The 13,605-nt window shown below is 49.2% G+C and overlaps 1 non-coding gene across 1 annotated transcript; it reads left to right on the top strand.

The window, feature by feature from the left end:
- The first annotated feature begins 12,984 nt into the window (after window positions 1-12,984).
- Window positions 12,985-13,056, top strand: TRNAR-UCU (transfer RNA arginine (anticodon UCU)). The gene has a single exon. It is a non-coding gene; the product is annotated as a tRNA-Arg (tRNA).
- Window positions 13,057-13,605: the final 549 nt, after the last annotated feature.

Genomic DNA, 13,605 nt, shown 5'->3' on the forward strand with positions numbered 1-13,605 from the left:
TGCGGCTGCCCTCTCTCTACCTCTCTATATATAGGGGAAGGGAGGAGGGGGAGGCGCCCCTAGGGTTTCCCCTAGGGGGGCGGCGGCCAGGGCACACCCAGTGACAAAAGGGGTAGTGATAATCCCCAAGTAGAAGGAATCATCATAGCAATTTCCAAAGGTGGAAGTGATAAGTATGGAGTGTCGAACCCACAAGGAGCTAAAGGTAAGATCAATATTCTCTCAAGTCCTATCTGCCACTGATACGAGTCTACGTACACCAAACGTTTGCTTCCAACTAGAAACAAGAAATAAAACTACGTTGTGGATATGAAGAGGATAACTTTGGATGATATCGGAGAACTAAAATATAAAAGTAGGTGATGTTAATATAAAGTTAGAATATATTACTGTAAATTATAAATAGCGAGTGTGGAATAATGATGGGTCGGTGTGCGGAATTGTCCTAGGCAATTGTTAACAAGATCGGTAATCATTATTGCAATTTCATATGAGGGAGAGGCATAAGATAACATACTTTCTCTTCTTGGATCATATGCACTTATGATTGGAACTCTAGCAAGCATCCGCAACTGCTAACGATCATTAAGGTAAAACCCAACCATAGCATTAAAGTATCAAGTCCCCTTTATCCCATACACAACAACCCCCTTACTCGGGTTTAAGCTTCTGTCTCTCTAGCAACCCACTATAAGTGAATCATGAACGTATTGCAACATCGTTAGCGGGAATCCTTCACGTGTGCGCGGCACGGAAGGCACCATAGGACAACACCAAAATAAAACATACAACTCAAACCAATCTATATCATTAATCAACCCAAAGGACAAAGGAAAACTACTCAAAACATCATAGGATGGCAACACATCATTGGATCACAATATGTGGTATAAAGCACCATGTTCAATTAGGGGATTACAACGGGGTGCGGGAGAGTGGACCGCGTAAAAGAGATGAGGATGGTGGTCATGATGGTGATGTTGATGAAGACGATCACCGCGACGATGGTTCCCCCGATGGCACTCCAGCGCCACCAAGAGAGAGGGGGAGCGGTTCTCCCCCTTATGCTTCCTCCTCCATGGCCTCCCCCTAGATGGGGAGAGGTTCTCCCTCTGGTCCTTGGCCTCCATGGCGATGATGGCCCCCTTCGGGATCCTCCTCCATGGCCTCTGGTGATGATGGCCCCCTCCGGCAGGGTGCCAGAGAGGGCCTGGATTGGTTTTCGATGCTACAGAGGCTTACGGTGGCGGAACTCCCGATCTCTGTTCTGTTCTGGCATGAGACGTATCAGCATCCCCAAGCTTAATTCCTGCTCGTCCTCTAGTAGGTAAATGATAAAATAAATAATTTATGAAGTGTGAATGCTATCAAGTGCACAAGTTTGATCAATGAAAGTTCCAAGCACCTTTTCTAGCATTATTATTTATAATAAACAGTAGCGCATCTTCATAAAACTTCTCATCATCAAGTAACGAGCTATTCGCATGTTAAAGTATAGACCATAAACTTTCTTGAAAATTAACAAACCATGTTATTAGTCATCAAACAATTGCAATTCATCTTATTTTCAGGAAGGGTCTATGTAAGAGCTTTTATTTAGGAAATTCCGCATACTCAACTATCATTTAATCTTTCACAATTGCTACACTCACGTGATATTTATGGGTTCAAAGTTTCAATCGGACACAGAGAAAGATAGGGGCTTATAGTTTCGCCTCCCAACCTTTTACCTCAAGGGTAATGTCAACAATAATACTTTGTTGCCCAGATTTAATGAACACACATACTCTGATCACGAGTTAACCTCCTCTGAGAGATGAACAAATGTCACCAAGTTGCTCCTCACGGGCACTTACCCCCACCTTGGTTGTCTAAAAGCACAATGACAGGCACCGAGTATTTCAGTAATCACTCGGGCCAAATTGTGTCTTTCACAAACTCATTTTGCAAAATCTCAACTGATTTGGGGGCTAATGTTGGGGATACACATAATAGGTAGACCCAAAAATGGTCAAAATATATTAAAGCATGGGTCCACACATCAGGTGGGTCCAGATAAATTTCATACAGACATACTATTCACTCGGGCAAGCAACGTACTATCCACTCGGACAAGCAACATACCATCCACTTGGATGACAGTCGACCACTCGGTCGTATGACTCACTCGGATATGCGAAGACCAACAGTCGACAAGGCACTCGAAGCATCATCTTAGTAGTAGACTGACATTATTGCATCAATGCCCCACTTTGTAACATAGGAGGTGAGGGGGTGGCCCACTCTATATAAGCCACCCCCACCACTAGACTTGGGGGGAGGCCCTCATTCTTTTCTTCCACCTCTCTCTCTCACCATTTAGCTGAGGCATGGAGATCCGTTCTCCCCTCTCTCTCAAATACACCATGTAACTCCGTGTTCATGTCAGATAAAGAAAGCCTCTTCGGAGCACGAGACGTAGGGTCGTTATCTCCACCGCGAGAGGCCCGAACTCGCTAAAACCATCGTGTCACCCATATGCATCTCAATAGATCATGCTCCTTTCCCCTATCCCTTATTATTGTCGGAATCGTTCCCATGACAGTTGGCGCCCACCTTGGGGCATGGCGTCTATCGAGCCATGATGCAAATGGTTTGTTATTCTTCTGTATTTAATTTTCTTTGATATATCACATGATGTTCATCTCCACATCGAGCTTCTGAAGCATCACAAAAGGGGGTAAGATACATCTTTTACTCGACACTGTGGGCATGCTGGATCGATCATGGATCGAGAGTAAGAAGAAGAGAGGGCACCAGGCGTGGAGGAAGACCACCTCATCTTCCCGATGCCCGGACGCGGCTTGCTCCCTTCGGAACGACCTCCTCTTCTTCTTCCAGGAAGTCTCGATCGACGATCCGGCTCCCGCATGAATGTTCGGTGAAGTCTACGTCCTCTGCAACCGCTCCATTGACTCCATCATCGTCGGCCCGCTCCTTCCTCCGATCGTCCGCTTGGCCATGGTCTCTGCGACCAACTGCCCGGCTTCCCGCACGGCAGGGCGCCGCATGGATGGTGCGCCCCACACGGCGCATCTGTCGGAGGCCGGTCACGCTACCCGCACAAGGCGAGTCCTCCTACAGGCGTCGCGGCCCCGCCGTGGCTTCCGCGGAGGTGCCACTGGCCCGACGCGGTGCGGGTGTCGGGGCTGGCCGCACCCCCATGCACGGCGACTCCTCCCGCCCCGCCGGCATCTGCTAAACTGCTGCAACGTCCGCAGTCGGGGCACAAGCCCACGATCTGGCAATAAACCGGCAGGGAGATGAATGGCCCGTGGAAGAAGGAAACTTCCTTCACATGCACGAATGGTAACACATCTTGCTTAAGGGCAAGTACATCAGTTTAGACGGCTGCTGTCTGCAACAACTTGCCACCTCACGTATGGACAGCTAAATAGACACCTAGTGCAGCGAGCCATCTAATTAGCTGTCTGGGAGTGTTTGATGCGATGCATGCATGCATGATCAATTGAAGATTATTTTATTGGAGGAAGGAGGCAGTTGCACTTTTGCATACGGGCACTCGATACAATGGTGGAAAGCTGTCTATAGCGACCGGATTTTCAGCGCTACAGATCGTTGGTAATTTTACCGACGGACGTTTTCTCTCTCTTCGTTCTCTCTCCTCCACATAATCTGAAATTCTAGTTGTCATCTCTCTTACAGACAGCTTACTGGACATCATTGTACATGCCCTAATTACCGCTAACTAACGCCTCCTGCATGCGCGTACATGTCCTGGACGTGGGCAACTCCATCGATGCATCCTAAGACTACCCACAATGAGAGTAACATAGTTAGTAACATCACACATATCTAGATAAAATAGATGATGTGACAAACAATAAATAAAGAAAGAGAGACATGTAGTAACATAGCTAGTTACTACTAGTAATATGAGTAACATCACACATATCAAGGCAAGATGAGTCTATAGCCTAATAAATGAAGTATTGCATGTTACCACACATATGTTACTCCCCACTATAAAGGTAGTAATATAGAGTAGTAACATGCCCATGTCACTACTTTATGTTACTACCCATTATGACTAGTCTAACGTCTTCTTCGTCTTTCTTGTGGCCCCGGCCGGCGGTCCGGCTCCTCGAGCGGCGAGAAGCAGCAACCGACAGCGTGGGATTCCTATGCCGAGTCAGCTGATCAACGGCTCGCGCCGCGGAGACGCGTTCGACTGAGTGCTGCTCTGCAGTGACTCCCGTGGTGGAAGCGGAGGCTGGCCGTACCACCGCACATGCGGTAGTTCGTCTCTCCGGCACAGGTACCCGGTCACGGACTAGTGACGGCTCCCGTGGTGGAGTCGCGGGCTCAACGAGGCACGGCAACCAGCAGCGCTACTCCCCCCATCGACATCAGCACTTGGCCGTGGTCTGAGCGTCCGTGAAATTGGCCGGTGGCCCGGTTCCCCAAGCCACAAAGCATGACAGCCGGCAGCGTTGCTGCTCCCACCGACGGGGACTAACGGACGCAGTGCAGCTGCTGCACCCTTCCGCTCTCCCTCCTTGGCACTCGACGGAGATGAAACCAAAGGAAACGTCATCCACAACCACTCGGAAGAAAAGATCAAGGACATTCGGCTACCCGTCATTCGGACGCCCTGCGGATCGTCACTCCATGGGACACGTCTACTTCACTCGGACGTCCCGCATATTGTCACTTCGCGGGACGTGTCTACTTCACTCGGCCGCCCCACACATCGTCACTCCGCGGGACACGTCTACTTCACTCGGCCGCCTCATGTATTGTCACTTCGCGGGACGCATCTACTTCACTTGGACGCCTCACGCATCGTCACTCCACGGGACGCGTCTACTTCACTCGGCTACCCCGCGCATCATCACTCCGCGTGACACATCTACTTCACTCGGCCGCCCCGTGCATCGTCACTCCGCGGGACGCGTCTACTTCACTCGGACGACCCGTACATCGTCACTGCGTGGGACACGTCTACTTCACTCGGCAGCTCCGCCCATCGCATTCCGCAGGACGCGTCTACTTCACTCGGACGCCACGCGCATCGTCACTCCGCGACGCGTCTACTTCACTCGGTCGCCCCGCGCATCGTCACTCCGCCGGATGCTTCTACTTCACTCGGACGCCCCGCGCATCGTCACTCCGTGGGACGCGTCTACTTCACTCGGCCGCCCGCGCATCGTCACTCCGCGGGACGCGTCTACTTCACTCGGACACCCCGCGCATCGTCACTCCACGGGACGCGTCTACTTCACTCGGGCACCCCGTGCATCGTCACTCCGCGGGACGCGACTACTTCACTCGGACGTCCCGCGCACCGTCACTCCGCGGGACGCGTCTACTTCACTCGGACGCCCCGCACACCGTCACTTTGTGAGACGCGTCTACTTCACTCGGACGCCCCGCGCAGTGTCACTCCGCGGGACGCGTCTACTTCACTCGGACGCCCCGCGCACCGTCACTCCGCGGGACGCGTCTACTTCACTTGGCCGCCCCGCGCGTCGCCACTCGGTTGGTCACATCATCACCACTCGGCCACCCCGCGCGTCACCACCGATTGGTCACCTCATCACCACTCGGTCACCCCACGCGTCGTCATCGGTTGGTCACCTCATCACCACTCGGCCGCCCCGCGCGTCGCCATCGGTTGGTCACCTCATCACCACTCGGCCTCCCCGCGCGTCGCCATCGGTTGGTCACCTCATCACCACTCGGCCGCCCCGCGCATCGCCATCGGTTGGTCACCTCATCACCACTCGGCCGTCCCGCCCCGCACCACTCGGTTGGTCACCTCATCATCACTCGGCCGCCCCGCGCATCGCCATCGGTTGGTCACCTCATCACCACTCGGCCGCCCCGCGCGTCGCCATCGGTTGGTCACCTCATCATCACTCGGCCGCCCTGCGCGTCACCATCGGTTGGTCACCTCATCACCACTCGGCCGCCCCGCGTGTCGCCATCGGTTGGTCACCTCATCACCACTCGGCCGCCCCGCGCGTCGCCATCGGTTGGTCACCTCATCACCACTCGGCCGTCCCGCACCGCACCACTCGGTTGGTCACCTCATCACCACTCGGCCGCCCCGCGCGTCGCCATCGGTTGGTCACCTCATCACCACTCGGCCGCCCCGCGCGTCGCCATCGGTTGGTCACCACATCACCACTCGGTCGCCCCGCGCGTCGCCATCGGTTGGTCACCTCATCACCACTCGGCGGCCCCGCGCGTCGCCATCGGTTGCTCACCTCATCACCACTCGGCCGCTCCGCGCGTCGCCATCGGTTGGTCACCTCATCACCACTCGGCCGCCTCGCGTGTCGCCTCTCGGTTGGTCACCTCATCACCACTCGGCCGCCCCGCGCGTCGCCATCGGTTGATCACCTCATCACCACTCGGCCGTCTCGCGCGTCGCTATCGGTTGGTCACCTCATCACCACTCGGCCGCCCCGCGCGTCGCCATCGGTTGGTCACCTCATCACCACTCGGCCGCCCCGCGCGTCGCCATCGGTTGGTTACCTCATCACCACTCGGTCGCCGCGCGCGTCGCCTCTCGGTTGGTCACCTCATCACCACTCGGCCGCCCCGCGCGTCGCCATCGGTTGGTCACCTCATCACCACTCGGCCGCCTCGCGCGTCGCCATCGGTTGGTCACCTCATCACCACTCGGCCGCCCCGCGCGTCGCAATCGGTTGGTCACCTCATCACCACTCGACCGCCCCGCGCGTCCCCATCGGTTGGTCACCTCATCACCACTCGGCCGCCTCGCGCGTCGCCATCGGTTGGTCACCTCATCACCACTCGGCTGCCCCGCGCGTCGCCATCGGTTGGTCACCTCACCACTCGGCCGCCCCGCGCGTCGCCATGGGTTGGTCACCTCATTACCACTCGGCCGCTCCGCGCGTCGCCATCGGTTGAACACATCTTCACCACTTGGCCACTCGCATGCCTTCAAACGGCTAAGTCATTCTACATGCACTACATTCTGTTATTTCCACCTTCCCAAGTATCCCGTAATTCACACATCACATTCACTCGGAGGCCACGCCACCGAGTGTACCTCTACGCTCGGGTGCTTATTTTCACATACTTGCTTAGTACTGTCCAACTTCCATTTTTCGCATACATCATTCACGAACACCATGTGTCGTTCTTCATTTCCAGTTTGCATCGGTCCTCTGGGGCTGCAAGTCAGTCGAAACACTACACTTCCGTTTTATTTGAGCCAGTATTCCAATGAGTTCAGTCGGATCCTTCAGTTCGACAAGTTCGAACGGATACTTCGCTCTTCAAGACTCTTGCTGTTAACCAGCAAGCCCCTTGCACTCCCGCGGGTGTTTATGAGTGTTATTCACACAAATTATTTCAGCACACATCAAATTTCCTCGAGAATTTATTACGTTGGCTTATGCTATTTTCATACACAAGTTATGCGACCACTCGACGGCCCTATGCGCCAACTTCATCGCTACTCAGACTCGGTCACCATACCGGTCTTAGCGCACCACAACACCGACCTTGTCGCTCTGTTGACTTCAAACACATCCGGCCGGCCCCTCTGTGGGATCCTCTTCATCGTATCAATGATATAGACCTCATCAGGCATGAGACAGATAAGTCACTTTTGTAATCAAACTGCACACTTCACTCCTTTGCGAGGCTTTCGAGCATCACTCGGAAGCTCCTCCTCACCATTACCCGAGTCCGACTCGATGAATTACAATTTATCCATTCAAAACTATATTAATCGTGTTCCGACAGGACCGCGGTCGAAGCCTATAGTATGCTCGGGGGCTACGCCACACTCGGGGGCTGCAGCTCATTCGGAATCACACTCTCCTGAGTGGTCGAGTACTTCGACACCAGTCAGATCCTTCACTTCAACGAGTGCACTCGGACCCGCCACTTCATTAAGTTGCATGATCACTCAGATGCTCTGCGTTCCATCTTCGTTCCTACTCAGAATCAGTTGGCACACCGGTCTTTTCGCACCGCAACCACGTCACACCGACCTCGTCATTGCATTAGCTTCGAAAGCATCCGACTAACTCCTCCGAGGACCATTTTCGCCGTTCAGTGGCACACGCCTTCGCCTTAGCCGTCCAGCGCCATCACTCGGCCGCCCCGCGTGTCGCCACTCGCTCATGCACGTCTTCACCACTCGGCCGCCCCGCACGTCGCCACTCGGTTGTGCACGTCTTCACCACTCGGCCGCCCCACGCGTTGCCACTCGGTTGTGCACGTCTTCAACACTCGACCGCCCCGCGCGTCACCACTCGGTTGTACACATCCTCACCCCTCGGCCGCCCCGCGCGTCACCATCAATTGGACATGTCCTCACCACTACACACCCAACACGGGAATGACTAAGTTACTGATATGATCAAACCTCATATCGCACTCTATAGCAAGCTTGCCTCGTTCGAGCATCACCCGGGGGCTGCGCACCGCCGTGGGCCATGCCGCCCTCAGGGGTTACGCCCATTTGATCAACCTGTTGGTCACATCAGGAATATTTTTCTGACCATACATGCTCGGTCCGCCGAAGATCTATAAGGGTAGCACCGTCCACTCGGACGATCACCCAAATCATTACCTAGAGTCATCTTCAGGACTGCAAAAGGGTGAAAACGACGCTCCTTTATGGATGCACTTGGCCCTTATTCTAGGCTCCAAGGGTTCAGTTTCACAAACTTGGACTCAGAGATGGCATGTGTTGGTGTTCCCTCGGGATAATGAGTGGCCTCTCTCTGGAGAGTCAGCCCACACACTAGCCTCGCCACTCGGGTTTCATAGCACGTCCACGTCAGACCACTAGTCTATCTCCTCCGGGAGACATACGAGCGCCACCAAGTTTTTCTTTGCAGTCAACATACCCCGATCAGTCGGGAAGCACGTCCACTCGGACAAATACCCCTTTCATGCAAAAGGGTGAAAACAAAGGTCCTCTTCGGATACAATGTACTCTTACAAATACCCCTTTCATGCAAAATCTAACAGTCAATATAAGAAGTACTACTGGAACGATTACTCCCTGGAGTGTCCAGCTTTTTTCTACAGTCAACAGTTTCAAAGCCGAATTCATTCACCGTGCTGAGAGCACGAAGATTCACCTGCTTGACCGAGTTCCAGGCTGAATTTGTTCCATGCCGAGTGCACGAAGATCAGTCCGACTGACTCGCTCCAGGCTGAGCTTACTTACCATGTCAAGCGCCTGAAGATGCATCTGATTGACTCAATTTCAGACTAAAAGATATTTACCGTGTCGACTGCGTGGAGGTTTACCAGGAGACTTAAACCCTCTGCTCGACTCATCTTGTCCGACAGAGGCTCGGGGACTACACCCAGTGGGTGCACTCAGCGTGCCCCCACTGGAAGAGAACTCAGAAAGAAACATTTTGCTCGATGCAAGACCAGCTCCAGATCACTCAAGTGCTACTCGACTTCCGAGTCGAGGAAGGGCAAGCTAGACCAGTACCAGATCCTCAAGTAGTACTCGACCTCCAAGTCGGAGAGGAACAAGTTCTATCAGTACCAGCTAAGAAGATTTGTAGTTCTCTCAGACCCCCGCCGACTGCCCGCAGTCGACGGCGGTCTCGGGCACTACACCCAGTGGGTGCACTCAGTGTGCCCCCACTGGAGTAATCTCCACTCGGTATAGCCTGACCGGTCCGAGTGGCGAACAACAAACAAACAAGTTCTAAGGCTCCCGTCGGCTACCAAAAAAATTGTTATAAGGTGAGTTTAACGCTCCTCCGTGGACCTGTTTTGAGCCTTCTTCTAGGACTCAAAGCGTGAAACTCATAAGTTTGGATCTCGAACCGACTCGTATTGACGTTCCTTCGGGATAAGAATAACATCTCTCCGAGACAGCAGTCCATGTGTCAATCTTGTTGCCCAGATTTAATGACACACCCATACTCTGATCACGAGTTAACCTCTTCCGAGAGATGAACGAATGTCACCAAGTTGCTCCTCACGGGCACTTACCCCAGACCAGTCGGGAAGCACAGTGCTAGAATCCATTGAGATTTTGTTCAAACCTTGGTTGTCTGAAAGCACAATGACAGGCACCGAGTATTTCCATAATCACTCGGGCCAAATTGTGTCTTTCACAAACTCATTTTGCAAAATCTCAACCGATTCGGGGGCTAATGTTGGTGATACACATAACAGGTAAACCCATGAATGGTCGAAATATATTAAAGCATGGGGTCCACACATCAGGTGGGTCCAGATAAATTTCATACAGACATACTATCCACTCGGGAAAGCAACGCACTATCCACTCGGACAAGCAACGTACCATCCACTTGGATGACAGTCGACCACTCAGTCGTATGACTCACTCGGATATGGGAAGCCCAACAGTCGACAAGGCACTGGAAGCATCATCTTAGTAGTAGACTGACATTATGGCATCAATGCCCCACTTTGTAACATAGGAGGTGAGGGGGTGGCGCACTCTATATAAGCCACCCCCACCACTAGACTTGGGGGGAGGCCCTCATTCTTTTCTTCCACCCCTCTCTCTCTCACCATTTAGCCGATGCATGGAGATCCATTCTCCCCTCTCTCTCAAATACACCATGTAACTTCGTGTTCATGTCAGAAAAGAAAGCCTCTCCGGAGCACAAGACGTAGGGTCGTTATCTTCGTCGCGAGAGGCCCGAACTCGCTAAAACTACCGTGTCACCCATATGCATATCAATAGATCATGCTCCTTTACCCTATCCCTTATTATTGTCGGAATCGTTCCCACGACAACATCCGAGTGGATATAAATATCTGGATCACTCCAACAGATAGTGCTTGCCAAAGGAAAAAGTGTAAAAAGGAAAGGTGATGATCACTATGACTCTTGTACAAGGGTAGAAGATAAAAGTAAAAGATAGGCCCTTCGTAGAGGGAAGCAGAGGTTGTCATGCGCTTTTATGGTTGGATGCACAAAATCTTAATGCAAAAGAACGTCACTTTATATTGTCGCTTGTGATAAAGACCTTTATTATGCAGTCCATCGCTTTTATTTCTTCCATATCACAAGTTCATATAAAGCTTATTTTCTTCACACTAATAGATCATACATATTTAGACAGCAATTTTTATTGCTTGCACCGATGACAACTTACTTGAAGGATCTTACTCAATCCATAGGTAGGTATGGTGGACTCTCATGGAAAAACTGGTTTAAGGGATATTTGGAAGCACAAGTAGTATCTCTACTTCGTGCAAAGAATTTGGCTAGCATGAGAGGGAAAGGCAAGCTCAACATGTTGAAGGATCCATGACAATATAACTTCTATCCGGATATAAGAAAACATAACCCATTATGTTGTCTTCCTTGTCCAGCATCAACTTTTTAGCATGTCATATTTTAATGAGTGCTCACAATTACAAAAGATGTCCAAGATAGTATATTTATATGTGAAATCTCTCTTCCTTCAATATTCTTTCATGAATTGTTCAAGTGACCAATGTTGAGTTTGCTAACTTTCACTAAATTTTACCACCTATACTTCTTATAAGTGAAGTCATTACTCCCCATGGGATAAGCATATGAAGCATATATAATTTCAGATCTGTGATATTCAATTCATTCTACCATTTACCATAGGATATAAGTGAAGCACGTGAGTAAATGACAAACTACTTCAAAAAGATATAAGTGAAGAACACTGAGCAGTCAAATAATTAACTAGCCATGGGAGGACTCTCTCTCATTCAAGATTTCAGATCCAATGATATTATTCAAACAACAAGTAAAATGAAAATACGCTCCAAGCAAAACACATATCATGTGACGAATAAAAATATAGCTCCGAGTAAGGTATACCGATGGTTTTGAAGACGAAAGAGGGGATGCCTTCTGGGGCATCCCCAAGCTTAGGGTATTTCCACTTCTTATTCTCCTTGTATCGATATCTCACCTAGAACTTGAAAACTTCAATCACACAAAACTTAACGGAACTTCGTGAGATGGGTTAGTATGATAAAGAGTAAATCATTCACTTTGGTAATGTCAAAGACAAGACTCATAATTTTTCTGACACAATGCCTACTGTACCATATCATTTCTACAATTTATATTGAGCAATATAAGCCATAGAAACTAGAAAACAAGCGAACTATGCATTGAAAACAGAATCTGTCAGAAACAGAACAATCTGTAATGATCTGAACAACAACCATACTTCTGCTACTCCAAAAATTCTGAAAATTTAGGAAAACCTAGGAAATGTGTATATCAATCTTGTGTAAGAAATTCAGATCAAAAGCACGCTTCTGTGATTTAATTAAATTCTGGCAATGAGCGCAAATGTTTATGTTTTTCAGCAAGATCAAATCAACTATCACCATAAGCCATCCCAAAGGTCTTACTTGGCACTTTATTGAAACAAAAGTTATAAAACATGATTACTACAATAGCTTAATCATGTGAACAAACAAAAACAATAAGGATAAATATTGGTTTGTCTCCCAACAAGCGCTTTTCTTTAACGCCATTTTAGCTAGGCATGATATTCTAACGATACTCTTCCAAGCCCAATTCCGATGATAATTTCGTTCATACTCTAAAAGATATAAGTGAAGTTCATAGATCATTCTACAAATGATATATATTTACCAACATCCAAGATCAAAATATATAAGTGAAGCATACGAAGCATTCTATAAAGTTATACTCAAAAGATTTATGTGAAGCACAAAAAGCATTCTATAAAGCCATACACAAAGAATTTAAGTGAAGCACAAAGAGCATTATACAAATCAATGACGGGCTATCTCATACTAGCATGGATCATAAAGGAAAAGAAAGGAAAAAATAAACACAAAATACGCATATCATGTGAACAACAAAAACCGAGGTATACCGATTATTGTTGAAGAAGAAAGATGGGATGCCAGTTTTTTCTCGGAAGAAGCAAAAAAATAAAAGAAATAATAAAATATGAAAGAAAAGCGTCCATTGTCTAATGGATAGGACAGAGGTCTTCTAAACCTTTGGTATAGGTTCAAATCCTATTGGACGCAATCTTATTTCTATCTATTCTTTAGATAACTATACTAAACTAAAAACAACCGGGGCATCCCCAAGCTTAGATGCTTGAGTATCCTTTAAATATTTACTTGGGGTGCCTTGGTCATCCCCAAGATTGAACTCTTGCCTCTCCTTGTTCTTCTCATATCGGTAACTCCTCGTTCTTCGAACACTTCATCCACACAAAACTCAACAAAAGACTTTGTGAGATCCGTTAGTATAATAAAGCAAATCACTACCTTTAGGTACTGTTGTAAACTCATTCCAATTTCATATTATCATTATATCTACTGTATTCCAACTTCAAGATGGTTCATACCCCTCGATACAACCCATAGATTCATCAAAATAAGTGAACAACACATAGAAAACAAAATCTGTCAAGAACAGGACAATCTGTAGCAATCTGGATCTTTTGTATACTTTTGTAAATTCAAAAATTCAAAAACAAATAGGACAATTTAAACAATTTGTATAGAATTATTGTGCAAAAAGTTTCATAGGCATTCGATGTTCCAGTAAAAAATGAGAGTTCACGCACT

The sequence above is a fragment of the Aegilops tauschii genome, chromosome 6 (assembly GCF_002575655.3).
Source record: "Aegilops tauschii subsp. strangulata cultivar AL8/78 chromosome 6, Aet v6.0, whole genome shotgun sequence".
Taxonomy (NCBI): Eukaryota; Viridiplantae; Streptophyta; class Magnoliopsida; order Poales; family Poaceae; genus Aegilops; species Aegilops tauschii.